The 15,866-nt window shown below is 39.6% G+C and overlaps 1 protein-coding gene across 2 annotated transcripts in view; it reads right to left on the bottom strand.

Moving 5' to 3' along the window:
• Positions 1-2,654, bottom strand: part of FLRT2 (fibronectin leucine rich transmembrane protein 2) — a 58,205-nt gene extending 55,551 nt beyond the window's left edge. Inside the window, exon 1 of one of the 2 annotated variants that reach the window (XM_063399115.1) lies at positions 396-2,654. The gene's annotated coding sequence lies outside the window, so the exon portion shown is untranslated. Of the gene's footprint in view, positions 1-146; positions 301-395 lie in introns of those variants that run through there. The other variant, XM_063399111.1, reaches the window with a different exon arrangement.
• Positions 2,655-15,866: the final 13,212 nt, after the last annotated feature.

The raw sequence follows: 15,866 nt of genomic DNA, 5'->3' as shown, positions 1-15,866 counted from the left end.
TCTCAGAGGAATTAGGCGGAATTATTTCTGCTCCCGTCCTTGGACCCTCAACCAGCCTATCCTTCAAATCAGTGAATGGTACTCAGGACACGTTTTGGTCAAATCAAGATCGTGTCAATCCAGAAAGTGACTTAATCAGGCGTTACCTGCTCCTGCGGATGTGGGTTCCTTCTCGGTAGGTCACCCAAAGCCCACCGGGTCCGGCAGGTTGAAAGGGGAGAAGGTGGCAGAACAGCTGGGCTCCAGCATGGTACTGTTTTAAGGATCACCACCGAGGTCTCTGTTTTCCATAGCTGCCAATGGTCACCAACACCCAAGGTTGCTCTCAAGGAAAGGAGGAAAGATATTATCTCCCCAAAATGCTCTCCGGCCGGTCATTTGACCCTGACACCCACCGATGACACTGAAGAACTCCCCGTTGAAGCGGCTAAACGCCTCGCAGTTTCCTGTCTTCTCCTCCCCGGGCGGCCCCGGCGCACCGCCGCCGAGCGATCTTATCGCCGTGCGAGCATTATTCACCGGTGACAGCCAGAGACGCGGCGCGCCGGACTGAGGGTGGCGGATTTCAAACGCGGGGCTGCAGCGTATCCAGCCTCAGACATAGTCTTCCTCAAACTTTGCCTAGCAAGCAAGTCAGCGGCTTAACCCTTTGCAGCTCTTTCTGTCTCCCGAGGACCGCGACCCCCGCACCGGGGAATGCTGGTTTGGGGGGAATGCAGGACACCACGGCTACTTGTCTGGAGATTCGTTACTACGTGCCATTTTCTATTCTTGGTTATTTTCACTAGAAACAGATGAGAACCGCCAACTCTGGGGAGCAGATGGAGTGCTTTTCTGTAATTAGGGGCTGGAAAAATCCTCTTGGCAAAGCAGATCGCTGGGGACTCACCTGTGGTCCCTCTCTGTCACCAGATTCTGCAAGCTCATCTGCATGGCAAGAATTCCTCTCATACGCACATATACAGAGCTTCTGCACTTTCCCCAGCGTGGTGTGGTTAAAAGTACAATTCCAAAAGTGCCATTTCACTGAGATCTCCAGATTCAGCTCTTTTACAGGTATTAACTACAACAGACAAAGGAGCAAGTGAGAAAGAAACGTATTTTCGGGAAAGAAAAGGGAAAAGAGCCTTTTTCACACATGCAATTTGTACTCAAAGGAAATATTTACCACCACCAAACTCCAGCATGTCAGAACATGTTTTCTCCTAAGCACAGAAAATCTTAAAACTGAGAGAAAAGTATGTGCAATTCAAAGATGAAATGAAGTGTTGGAAAGCTTTCCAAAGTGTGTAACACCAGCCCAGAGCCCGATGTCAAGACAACATCATGACAGCAGGGAAACATGATTAACAAACTCTGTTGGTTGCTTAGTATTCATTTATATATACTTTCAGTGCATTATGATGCTTTTGTCACCCTTTTCTGCACCCACCCCCCCCGAAAAAAAAAAAAAAAAAAAAAAAAAAAAAGGGACAAGACCTCTGACTGCAGCTCCGGGAGGTCCTTCCAGAGCCCCTGTTGTCATGTTGTAGGAAGGATGGAGAGGCAGGTGGATGTGTATGAATGGGAACATCAGTGCTTTAGTGCTTTCTTCATTAAATGTGTAAGATAAGGCTGGACAAGGGAGGAGAAGAATCCTACAGCGAGCAAAAGGACAGGAAAAAAAATCTCCCACCCACATTTCCAAGTTCGATTTTAAGCAGGCAAATAAACCCTATTTGAAGAACAACCCCCAGCCACACTCAACCCCTCCCCCCCCGTAAAACTCCCCCGAAACTGACCCTTCGGACATGCCATCTATCCTTGTCCGGTTTGCAGGCGCTGAGCGGCGCTGGCCGGGCCGGTCCAGCCGCGGGGGCGCCGGGGGCTCCGCGGGCGCGGAGCGGGGCCCTGCACGTCCCGCGGCGCGGCCAAGGTGGCAGCAGAGCACAGCGCTACGAGGGACGCTTCCCCCCTTCGCTGCCTCGACACGGGCTGACGGAACGCCTGCACACCCCTTCCCCCTCTCCACCTGATCTGGGTAATAGTCTGATTACTTGGGCTTTAAGCAAATTTCCCCCCTCACCGTCACCAGACTATAAACGTGTCAAGGATGTATTTATTTATTTATTTGCTAGCAAACCGCTTTGCATGGTTGAAAAAGCTGTAAACTGAGTGGAGAATACAGAAATATGTTCTCTTTAAATTATCTGTGATCATACAAGATGGCTAGCCTGGAGTGATGGTCCACTGATCCATAATACAACCTCACTTATTTTATAGAAAATTTAAGATGGGGTAAGATTAAGAAATGTTATAAAAATGAAAGCATCTTTTAATTTTTTCTTTTCTTCCAGCTATATTGTTGGATTGATTTCTGCAGCTTGCAAGAAAGAGGGTAAAAGGAAATTGACATAATTTTGTAACTGGGAGGTTGATCTAAATCATACTGAATAATCTCAATTTTTGTCAGTAATGTAAAATTTTACTTCAGGCCTTAAATTCATGCAGCTGACAGAAGAGAAAAAATCACTAAGTATATTCTTCGTCAAATTTTGGAAAATTGGCTTATTAAAAAAGGTGTTGAGGAAGGAAAGGGAAAGGAAAGGCATGAAAAGAGGATGGGGAAAGAAAGCAATGGAAAGAGAAGGAAAGGGGCAGAAAAGAGGAAGGGGAAGGGGAAGTGGAAGGGGAAAGGGAAGGGGAAGGGAACCAAATAGACACATTTATAGAATATTGATTTTTTTTTACCATCATTTTCATGCTGAAGACATGATCAATCCAACCAACATGTAGTGGAATTTGATAAAATTAAGGTAATTAAGATAATTAAATTATGACATAAGAATCCAGCAGTCATTAAAAATTGTTATGCATTGTTTCTTTGTGGTTTTACTTTTTTTTTCATGTATAGACAATGCAAGGGGAAATAGAATAATGAGAAAAACTGAAATCAACATATATATGAAAAAAACTTAATTTGTGATTGACCTAACTACCTACCATGATGAGTGGAAGGCATAAGCAAAACCTTCTGAATAGCGTACAAATAGCCAACATAAGTTTTTTCTTTAACATTTTCTAAGCATAATCATTGAGGTCCTTTTCATTGTCATAGCAGCTTTTAAAATAAAGGAATACCTTCCATCTCTGGTTTTGTCACTGCACCTTTATGTTTCTGGAGAACATAATCCACACACTTCTATCAGACCAGCTCTTGCTTCACTCCATAAAGCCAAAGCACCTCAGTGCAAGTCACACAGCATCCATTAAGTTGCCCCTTCTGCATTCAGTGCTCTTCTTTTATTCTAAGTGGAGAAGCTTAGAAGGCAGACTATCAATCTGCTGTAGAGAAAGCATCCCTTTCTGATGGCAAGACTATCTACCCAGCCTCCCAAGGGAGCTCAAGAGCTCACTCATTCTAATTTCCTACTGATTAAAAAATCAGATTTATTTGTATTTTCTTATCCACAGGTATGGCAAGCTCAAATCATTCTTCCACTTTTGCATCATTCAAGTCCATTTCTGTAACTTTTTGTCCTTTCTAGGGGATGGTTATGATTATGACATAGTGCCTCCAAATGATCAAAGAGGAGCCAGTTTTCTTTCAGCCCAGTAAACATGAATGAACATTAGAATTATGAGAATATAAAAGTTGGACAGGAGAACGTTATTTTTAAAAGATTAGCATGATCAAAATCTCTCAATATTATTTAAAGAGAGAACATTTTAAAATGCTACAATTTATAATATAGACCCCAAGATTCATGGCATAGCTTTAGCATTATATTTGCTTGATTTCCATGCATCACTTTACACAAGGCTAGCAAACTCTGATCTACAGTATTTCAAAATACTTTTAACTCAATCTGACAACTTTTAACCCTTTTTCAATTCAAGTGTCAGCTAATTTAATGTAATAGAATACAAGAGAGAATGCAAAATTTCTATTGAAATGTATTGATTTTTGCCTTTTCTGGATTAATCCCTAGATTCTGATAAACGGGTAGCATCATTTGGTAAAGCCTTTTTTAGTCTTTTCTGTTTATTATTTTAGAACATGTTGCTGTGAAAAGGATAGGTGAAAAGAAAAATTGGTTTCAATTACCTAAAGAAAAAGCTATAAAGGTGTTACCCTGACCATAAGGGCCAAGAGGCAGAGGTTACATGATTACACCTCCAAACTCAGAAATAAATGAGTAGTAATCTTGGCATACTGGTGCACCAAGAGGTTCCTTTTCCAGGGCCTATTCCTAGAGGGCAGAAAAACGTGTCACCATGGTACAGACCAATTACCTGAAAGGAAAGGGAAAAACAACAAAAAAAGACTGGGCAGATGGTATCTGTTTTGAATCCTGATAAATTGGCAGTAAGCTCTCAGGTCTTCAAGAGGATTTTGAGGCAGTGAAAATATCTTGTGAAACCATTTGTCTTGCTCTTTAGCAGTGCAAAGCACCCACATCACAGATTTGTGGACTGAGGGGGATAGGAAGGTTGTCACAGCAGTCAACAACTTCAACTCTTCAAAACACAGGGCACCAGACTGATTTTGTTCAGACCTCAAACTTTTTCTTAGGATTTAGTAAAAGAGATTTTTTATCACTTCAGTAATCTCTTTATGAACAGGAGGGCACTGCCTTTTAGACTTAAGGGAAATGTTGTCAGGAGGAACAGGGAATCTCTGATTAGACCTACTGAACCAGTGAAAGGTACCTATCCAGGTAACCATGGCCTGCTGACAGAAAGTGCATTTATGAGGGACATGTGCTATGTTGAAGTAGAAATACAGTGCTAAAAGTTATGAGGCTGCTTACTAATCAACGCTATGAAGAATATGGTGCCTAGTGCCAGTAGATTTTTTTTTTATTATTTCATTCCCATAGTATAGCAGAATTGGAAAAGTCTAAATTTGCTTCACTGGTGGGATGCTGAAGGAACCTTCTGGTGAAAAAACCCATCTGCAGAATTGCACCAGGACTGCAAATTTAGGGCTAACTTAATTCAGCTAGGAGTCATTGTTAGGCAATTCCATTCCTCTTGTGGAATTGTGTTTTCCATTCAGCAGTCTTTACAATTCTCAAGACCTTGAGAAATCCCTGAGGAAAGACCAATTTTGCCTTTTATGTATACTTTATACATTCAACCTCTGAGAGAGTACTGACCATTTTATATAAAACCTCAGCTATATGCAAGGATAACAGCACATGGGAAATTCTTTTTCTGGATCATTTGTATGCATATATATATAATTGTCTTACAGAATTTATAACTAAGTAATTGAGATCTGCTTCTTCTTTGCTTTTAACTCAAACCAACCTTTCCTCAGTTCATGATGAGTTTTCTATTCAGTTAATTCTGTTTGCTTGGTGGTGACAAATTGCACTTGAAATCTACCATGAGATTATTTAGTTAAACATACCACACTTAAAATGTCCTAGGTGGAGTAGTTATGAAGAAGAGCCAGGAATATACCCCCAGGATAAACTGAACTTTTTACTTGCATCATAAAATGATCCTCCTTTCTGTGCCTCAGGCACAGAAGAATGCTAAGAAGTTAAGCTATTCTTTTTGGTAGGGTTAGAGAAGACAGTGAAATCCTCCCTGGAGAAAATGAAGCAGCTTGAGTGTGTAATTGCTCATTGGTGAACTTTAGTAAGTCCAAACAATGAGTTAAGGAGAGGAGAGTTTTCAGGTTTTGGCTCATTCTTTTTAATTTTGAAGCATATGCATATTCGTGAGCATTTGTTCATCAGAGAGACAGATTTCTGCAAGCTCAGAGAAGCTGGGGTTTCACTGTAGGAACATCTTTGGTGTTTGTTTCTTGCTTTTGTCAAACACAATTTGTCTTAACCACTGTTGAACAAAATAGGCTGACTATATACTTCTGTTGTCATTGTCCTTGGATTTCTCTGGTCTCAAAGGTTACTGTTGGCTATTGAACCATAAGGCCAGTCTTAACATTCTCATAATTTTTAGCTTACTGCTGGACTTGGTGTAGTGAACAGCAAGAAAAAGGGAGGTTGACCTGGAAGTCAAGAGTGATCCCAAAAAAGGCAGTTCCCTCAGCCAGTCCTGCAGAAGGTGGACAGAGAGGACAAAAAAGGGGGTATGGTACAGGGTTCATTAATATTCCCAGGGATGCCAGGACGGAGATTCAGGCTCAGGGTTCACAGAGGACTGGAGACCAGACTGGAAAGAAAGCCATCATGACCGCCCAATGTCCATCCAGAAGAGAGGACTGGAGAGCTGCACACCTCCAGCAGTGAGTTCGTCACCCCCAAGGTGACACAAAGCCCCTGCACCCATGCAGAGTTGGAGAGGAGTGAGGAGAGGGGTTCCCAGGGAAGGTGGATCTAGTCAGGGCACATGGGTTCCCCCAGGACTCTGGATTTATGACACTAGCCACCAGTACCTGCACACTAATACTTGATGAATACATAACATCAGCTCTCTGAAGGGCCATTTTGTAAACTCACAAACAAGCTCAAGCTCTTTCCTCCAACAATACTTAGTTTTACCAATCCATACTGGATAGTCTATTGTGTTACATATTTGAAAGATCAGATATTTTATCTAATATGTAAGAAAGTTTTAAGCTCTTTTCAGGTGCTATCGGTGCTTCTCTTTTCTTAGTCTTTTCATTGTTGTGCATGAGATTGGACAGTCTCAGAGAGGAGATAGATACACCATTACCATTTTGAACAACTGTCTTATAATTTTTCTTATAATTGATGATAATGTGATGGAGATAATTTCTGGAGTAAGGCTATTGCTTGGCATGCAGACTTTTGCAGTCATCTTAAAATGAGGATGTTTAAGAAATTTTTGATCAAAACTTTCTGCTGTGCTCCTGCAGGTACATTTTTTTGCAGCAGTTATTACTGAGATGTGTTCTTGAACCTCTGCAAATGACAGCAAAATATGTACTAGCACTGACCAGGGTCAACTTCCAGCTTCCTTTTTTTTTGCTGGGCTGTAAACTGATAGCTATCAGGGGATGCTGCCAGTCTAAAAAAGCTCTTCCTATTGAGGGAAAATGAGGAAAAGGATGGGTGGACAACTGGGGGAGGTAATAACTTTAACCAGTGCTGCTTAATCCCCCACTGCAAATGAGTCAATAGTCACAGCTCTAATTTAAAGTTTAAAAAAAAAAAAGTCTTTAACTTTCAAGAATGCAAATCCTCAAACTAGAAAAAAGTCAAAATCCCCCAACAAACCCATTAATGAACCAATACAAAGTAAGTGAACAAGGTAATTATTGGAAGAAAGTAATTCCTAGTGAATATTGGGTTAGAATTCCACATCATGTCATAGACTGCTGTCATGATTTCCATTAGAAATGCAGGTTTTGAATCTCATGATTTTCAATTTTGTCACTAAGAAAAGATTGGAGTTGACAGTTCCGGTTTTATTTCACTTTTTGTTACTGCTAAAGTTGCATATAGTGGGTTGTTTGTTTTGATTTCCCCTCCCTTTTTTTCTATATTTTAAACTGCCCAGAAATGCTGAACAATGTTTGTGCCATGTGATACCTGAGCTAAGGAGCATGTTGCAGTCAGTACCTGTGAACTCTCCATTGCCTGTAGCCTCAGGCCATTGTCTACTGTCACCTACCTTATCCTCTGATGGAATTATTTGACTTAGCTAGGCTTATTTCAGGTTTGCAGGGGATGATATTAAATTTATCATTTCCTAGGAAATCTGTTCTGGGAGACATGTGAGTAGGTCCTTTGGGAACATCTCTTCTGTAGTTGTACTAAAAGACAGACCATTAAATTGCTTTCTACGTATTTGGTTACTATGACAAATCTGGAATTCTATACTTGGAGATAAATGGACAAAAAATGTCTCCCGCTGTTGCAGGGCAAACTCTATTGAGTCAGCTGAGTCAGATCACACTAACTGCACAACTTTTGATGCAATGAATCAGAGAATTGGTATAGCTGTGCCAACCCCCTGCTACTTCTGGCCATGCCGTTGTTTGACACTTTAAGAAATGTGTAAAAAATCCATAAACCACCTGGCCAATTGTTCAAGTTACATATCTTGATTAAAAAAGTTATGGATGAAGAAGCAGAAGTCAGGGAAACTGATGATATTTTTCTAGTTGAGTGCTCAGTTAGACACCTTGTATTTAACAGAACATAAAGAAGCTCTCTTTTGTTTCTCAGTTTTTTCTAAATGATCGTATTTTATGAAGCATGCACATACTAATCCAGACGCATAGACAATTGGACTATTAAGATTCATTAAATGCATTGATTTGTCTTTTTCTTTCTGTTTCTTATCTCATATTATTGATGCACAATGACTTGTCTCTCATTTTTTTCATCTGTTTTCATCTATATTCCTCATATTTTATCTTGAACAAAGAGTAGTCTTGTGTCACGAAGGCTCATCAAAGTCATAATTGCACTTCATTTATCTGCATTGAGCTGTCTGTCATTCGTTAGCATTTTGAATGCTCCATACATCTTTCTGCACTTGTCTGCATTCCTCCTCATTTACTTCTGGACCATCCATAACTTCTTGCTAGCTGGTCTCTGCTTTTAATTTTTTTAAATTACCAGGTGTGTTGGTGACCCTCTAGCAGTTGCAACCCAGAAATATCGGTAATGCTTTTTTTTCTGCATTTAGCAAGAGTTTATAGTCAACACTACTATTTATCTACATGGCTAATGTGCTCCAGCAAGGCAGAAAAAATCTCAGTATTGAGGATCTGTTAAACACCACAACAGCCTACACACCTTTTCCTAATCTATCTTTTATGCTCTGGACAATATCCTTGACATTGCCTAAAACTCAAAAGCATTTATTGTAAGTAATTTCTGTAGAATTGTCAGCTGGTAATTATTGGATTGGTGACCAGAAGGGGATAAGGACTGTTACTGATGATTTTAATTTCTTCTTGGTTTTATCATGCATCATGTTTTATTTTCTAGTTAATTAAAATATTCCCTTATTTTTTTTCCTATCATACAACTGCTTATGCTTGTGCTTTTCCTCCTGTGTACCTGTTTCATCATCTTTACTATATCTTATTTTAAAATACCTGGCAAAACTGGGTTACAGAAAGTGCTTTACCAATTAGATAAAGAACTCAAATTTAAGAGGGCTGCTTTGAAAGAAGTAAATGTGGAAACATTAATTTTGGGCTGTACAGATGCTGTGTTCCTTACCTGTAAAATGGGACAAAGGAGCATCCTTTCCTTCACAAGGAAATCCTTCTTATGAGTAGGTGAAGGTTATCAGACAGAAGATTTCTGTAGAAGGATAAAACAGTATATATACTTTATGTTTCAGATTCTTATCTGAGGTACATTGGTATAATGGAATCAATGAAACTATGGTGGTTTATATAAAACAAAAACAAATGTAGATGGGTTTGTTAATTTGTTTTTGTATTTAGCAGAGAATCAGGCAGATTAACAATGGTATCATTACCTCATGTAGTCAGGTTTCAGAGGCCTAGGAACTTTATTTACTTGAGCTCAGGTTAACAAAATACTATCTAGTGTTTGGTAATTCTTTAGACTAGAAATAGTACCAAGTCACAGGAAATCTGCTGAAATTCTGTTTTCATTAATATCTCTCAGTAATTAATTTTTCTGTCTTCACTTAAACTAAAATTTCCAATAGTGTGTGCAAACTATTAAATAGTTTTAATAAAAAGAGCAGAAACCAGGTCAAAAGGGACAAATACTTCACCAGCCTTCTTAACTTTTCATATGTTGTTTTGTTTTCAATTAGTTTTATAAATACTAGAAATATTTTATATCTTTATATACACTGTACTATGAAATTAAGCAAACTAATCTTTAACAGGTGTTATATTTTTAAATTAGCAATGGAACCATCTAAGGCATCTATGAAGCATTCCTAGAATATGCCTAATTTGATTTTTAAATGTTTTTATTAAGGCAGTGAATTTTAACTGAAAAAGAACACATAACTTGGAAACATAACATGATAATCCATCATGATAACTAATTATCTTCAATGCCAGTTAAACATTTGAGTTTGTCTACCTTGAATTTTCAGCTATTGTACCTTACTACAGATTATGACATATGAACCTTCTCATCATAAACAAAATTGAATCATCTCCTTTACTTCCTTAAGTAGCAAAATCTTTTTCCCTCTCTCCACTCTTTTGTTGGTTACCGGTTCCTTGTCAACTACAGCATCACCCACCCACACATCCCAGCTGCCACTCTCTCGTTTTCCTTCCAGAACAGCAGAATACATCACCTGTTATCAATGCTGCCATTCATTCTCAAGAAACAATCAAGAAATAGGTACTTATCCAAGGCTCCTGACAGCCACCCGTGTTTGAAAGATTAAGGAATTCCATTTGTAGTCTATTTCCTGATCTTTGTCAGCATAGAGTATAACATGGCTCTGGAAAAACTTCTGAACTTCAACTAGAAAAAGCCAGTAACACAATGTGAATAGAACAAGTTTGTGGTTTGGGCTGACCAACTGGTGAAAAACCAAATTCCAACTCTTCCAGTAGAAGGAACTCCATTTTTCTGTCCTTCAGGGCCACAGATGGGACTTTATCACTGACTTCCCGTGTTCTCTGCTTCTCTGGTGTTCTGAGGAAAATTCTCTAATATTTTTGTTCAGCTTTCTTTTTCCTGCCATATAATTTATGCTGCTAAACGCTATAGCAGTCAGGTTGCCTGTCTGTCTCTTCTTCATTGCTATTTAATCCCCTTTGCCACCTTATACCTCCTTTCTGCCTATAGATTGGCTGTGCCACTGCTGCCACTTGTATCGCTGAGGCTGTTGTTTTATTCATCTGCGCTGAAGTGTGCTGTGGATTAACTATTTCTATTATTCTTAACTTGGACTAATTTATTGCTTCAAAGGACATAACTCTTCTCATGTTGCCTGATTTTCTCATCTTCCACTCCTCTTCCCTCCTTCATTCCCTTACCCTTTCATTTCTTAACCTCCTTTTATCTTAGCACAGAATCTCAAGCCCTAAATCACAAAGTGCAATGTAATAAGCACAAGTGGCTGTGCTGTTATAACTTACAAAAGAAAATGAAAAAGGGTCAGGGAAAATACCCCCATTAATCTCTGCTCTTGCATTTTGTATGGCTCTTTCTGCCCCTGTAGGAAAGATTGCAAAAGATGCCAACTTTCAACTTCATCCCAACCTGCCTACAGGCAAAGACAATATGAAGCGGAATATGAAATGACCAAAACCCATTGACATCTTCTAGAAGTGACATATACCTGCCTTTTTTTTTTCCCTCCCCACAAGCTATATCTTTTCAAATTTTCTCCTCATGTGTTACCACCAATGTTTTTTTTTCGTATCTAAACACAGCACAGGGTATACCAGGGAAAGCTGCAGTCCTCATTCTCAGGTTTTGCTTAGGAGTGGCAGGCGAAAGCAAGACCTCCCCTCTCTTGACAGCCTCATTTAGAGCTGCTGTCTGCTCAGCTGGTTATTGCTCAGCCTCTCCCCCTGACAGTAGCTGTCAAACTCAGTGGTTGCTGGCTTTCCTACTCCTGCCACACATCTGCCAGGGAAGTTCATGAGAGTAACAGGCCTGAGAGAGCTGTAAGTTAAAGAGGTGTGGAGCCAGAGGGTGGCTGTCTGTATTTGGGACCTTGTGGCACAGTTCCTGATCAAGAAGAGGGTCTACTGCTCTATGGATTTGCCACTGAAAGTCTTCTTTGTGAGTCAGATTGAGGTGAAAGAGTTCTTACCTGGGTCCAGCAGTGTTTTAGGCCATGAATCCCAAGTCCTCCCCTATCTTTTGGTAAACAATACGTTTCTGCTGTCTCTGAAACTCAGTAGAAACCTTCTGGTCATACACCAGAGCACAAAAACATTTTGGAAAAAAAGGAGGTTGTGACTTGTTTTACATTTTGGGAATGCAGTGGTAGTATTTTGGTCATGTTTTGAGAAGGGCCCTCTAAAATTAATCACCTCCCACTTCTTTCATCCAAATAGTTCATCTACCTTATGATGTATTTTCTACGTGTCTGTGACCTCTCACTTCTTATCCCTCCAGAGTAAAAGAGTGACAAGATGGCTTATGGCACCATATATGACTTGAAAGATATTTACAGAAAGAGCTCCCTAAAGAGGAAGATGCAGGGAACACTATAATTTACACTATTTGTGGAGCCTTCAGTGGAATTGTGAGAAAGGAAAAGGATTGGCTGAAAGGAAAATAAAAGTTATGAAAACTGAAAATGTGGGGTAGAGATGGAGGAAAGTTTAGGAGCAGTGAGTATCTGAATGCTGATTCCTATTAGTTTAAGTTCAACGTGTTGTAACCAGCAGCCTGCCACTTTTTAAATTATTATTTATTTTTTATTTTTATTTTCACTTGGATGCATTTCTCAAACCATGAAAATCCAGGGCAAACCAATCATTTTTCAGTTTTAAATGCAAATTAAGGTTTTTTGCTTTATTACCTTTTCCAATGCAGTATTTTATGAAAATAATTTTTCCTTGGTTCTTTCTAACACAGGCAGACATCTTCATATATACAGTGTGTGGTGTACAAATGCAGTGTATACACAAATAAATATATTTGCATAGCCAGGGATCTGTCTATACTGATACAATCTTTGAGCCAAGTTCAACATTTATACAACTTGTCTCTCCATATAATTCTAGTGTGTTTGGATTAAACAAGTCTGCAGCTTTCTAATTGTCATGGTTTAACCCCAGTTGCCAACTAAGTGAAACTGGCACATTAATAAAAGATCTGACTCTTCCTTCCAACTCTGCACAGATTGTACATCTGGGACATGATTTTGGAGGTGTGAAGAAGACAAAACCTCACTTTCTAGCATGTGTTCTACTCCAGATGAACATGTCAGCACGCTCTTTTTGATTGCTTACCTGGTGTTAGTACTGTGTGAAGGGATCCCATCACCACAGGACTGTTTCCCACTCAGGTTAGTGGAACTTGTCAATTGTGTGTCAACCATTTACAAATCCCAAATCTATTTGGGCTGTAATGAAAGAGCAATGTCCTTTTTAAGCCAGTATAAATCAAGACTGTCTACTCTGGATGCCTTGTTCAGTGGCTAATCACTGAATGCTGGGTGGGGAAGGAGTCTTTTGGTGTTATTGGACAGAAATTCTTCCTCTTCTCTCCTCTCAGAAGAATATAATTAGCCAAAGGCAAATCCTCATGGATTCCAGTTTTTCAAAAAATCCATACAAATCACGGCTGTGATCATCAGTCTTCATGGCTGGCAGTAGGTGTCTTGCTGTGTTGAAACCTCAAAAACTTTGTTTTCTTACAAAGTCTGAACTCTCAAATCATAAAAGTTATATCAATCTGACTGCCTACTTGCTTTTGCCGTGTTTTGCTTCTAACTTAGGAGCAGTAGTTATTGTCAGAGTAATTGATGATAACATCTCTTAAAAGTTGAAAAAGCCATACAAAGGATGTTGCAAAAGGTTTGATATTTTCTCAGGAATGGTCCTTCAGCCTTCCATTCTGGATTTCTGTTAAGGAAGCAGTTGTTCTTGCTGATGTATCCTTGGTTTTGGTTACACCTGTTGCAAAGGAGATGGCAGATTTTCTGCTTCCTCCACATCTCAGTAAAGGGTTTGCAGTGACAGCAACTGTATTCATTTTTAGATCTCATAAAAACATGCAGATGAGGTTTGGTACTGGTAAGACAAAAGTTGAATTATGAGCAAGTTGCTGCAGTGATCTTGGCAGATCTAGTGGTTGTGTGCCTACTGGAAGTTTGTGTACATTTCTGGACATTTGTAGCAATATCCAGGGTGTTTTTATCATTGCTTTTCATAGATATGCTGGACTTGTACCTGAAAAGTAAGCAGAATTCAAAAAAAAAAGTTAAATATATAATGATAGAATGTCATTATGTGACTGGATATATATTTACACAATGTAGAATAATGGTTCCCAAGCCTATTGGGTGAATAAAATGTATTTCTTAAAACATTCTAAGAATACTTTCATAGTATTAAGGGGTAAATGGGAGAATTGCAATTAACTCATTTAAATTAGTTTCTTTGTTTATATTTATGTGTAAGACTCATGCTGCTACATAGGATTTTTCAACAATTACTACCTAACCACTTTAATAGTGTCCTCTTTAATTTTAATGGAAAGGAAACAGGCTGAAGAGTCATAAGTAAGGCTTTAATTTAATTTTCTCACTTATCTAAAGATAAACAAAATTTTAAGATAACACACTTAAAATGCAAAAAACAACAACAACAAAACCCCACACAAACACAAACAAACAAATCCCCAAAACAAAAAAACAGACAGAAAGAGAGAAAGAGGTATATTTAATGTGAAGTCACTGAACCAAATCTCTTGACACCAAAGATCACAAGATTTATGTATATTAAGTATATATGTTTCTGATGGACAGACAATTAAGAAGTGCATGGCCAATATGTACAGATTGACTGGCACAAATGCCTTTGACATGGTCATTCCAAAATGTGCTGTGACTGGAGTAGTCTATTTTCCTTGGTGGAAAATAGGTATGAAAAAAAAGATTTTACTTGGAATGATGTGTGTCAACTCTGGTAGTATCTTGCACAAGTGCTAGAGAGAGACATGGTCATTCAGAACAAAATCCTCAACAAGACAATTTGACACACAGAATATTTTTTCCCATGGGTTTTCTTCTCACTGTTACTCCAGTGCTGTTTAACACTAGTTCAATACATTGCTGAAATTAAGTTCAACTTGTTGTCAAATGAACTTTATCCTCTCAGCCTCTCAGAACTTTAAAACTTCCAAGGATGCAGACTGTACTCTTGGCAATCTATTTCATCTTGACTTCTTTCACTGGGAAAAAGTTTTTCCTTATATTATGAGAAGTTGAGGTGGTCAGGTAAAGCCCATGGTGACTGCAAAATAGACAACCACCACTTTAATTTTTAAAAAATGTAAAAAGGAAGACCCAGGGAACTACAACTGGTGAGTCAGCCTGGGAGGCTGTGACGAGTTGTGTCCTTCAGGGCTCATTTTGGGACCAGTGCTCTGTAATATCTTTGTGAATGACACAGACAGTGAGATTAAGAGCACCCTCAGCAAGTTTGCAGATGACAAGAAGCTGAATGGTGGGGGTGACAGAACAAAAAGATGGAAAGTCACCTACAGGAGCCTGGAACAAAACTGGAGAAGTGTGCCCACAAGAACATATTGAGGTTCAACAAGCTCAAGTGCAGGGTAGTGCACCTAGGTTGGGGCAATCCCAGACATGAGAACAGATTGGGAGAAGTTTTGGAGAGCAGCTGAAGGAGAAGGACTTGGAGGTTCTGGTGGACATGAGCCCACAGTGTGTGCTTATAGCCTGAAGAGGCAACCATATCCTGGGCTGCATCAGAAGAGGAATGGCTAGCAGGTTCAAGGAGGTGATTCTTCTCTACTCTGCTCCCATGAGACCCCATCTGCAGTCCTACATCCATCTCTGGGGTCCTCAGCACAGAGAAGTCATGGACTTGTTGGAGCAGGTCCAGAGGAGTGCCACTAAGCTGGTCAGAAGGGTCAAACATCCCTCCTATGAAGACAGGCTGAGAGAGCTGGGGTAGATTTCCCTGGAGAAAAGAAGTCTGTGGGGAGAACCTGATGTGTGTGGCCTTTAGGTACGTAAAGGGTGCTTATAAAATAGAGGGGATAGCGATAGGACAAGGGGAAATGGTTTTAAACAAAACCAGGAGAGATTTAAGTTAGATGTTTAGAAGAGATTCTTTACTGTGAGGGTGATGAGGTACAGGAGCAGGTTGAGAATCTGTAGATGCCCTGTACCTGGCAGTGATCAAGGCCTGATTGGATGGGGCCCTGTACATCTGATATAGTGAGTGGCATCCCTGCTCACACTGGGGCTTGTAACTAGGTGATATTCAGGGT

The sequence above is a fragment of the Prinia subflava genome, chromosome 5 (assembly GCF_021018805.1).
Source record: "Prinia subflava isolate CZ2003 ecotype Zambia chromosome 5, Cam_Psub_1.2, whole genome shotgun sequence".
Taxonomy (NCBI): domain Eukaryota; kingdom Metazoa; phylum Chordata; class Aves; order Passeriformes; family Cisticolidae; genus Prinia; species Prinia subflava.
The sequence above is the reverse complement of the archived record's forward strand: the minus strand, read 5'-3'. Positions and strand labels throughout refer to the sequence as shown.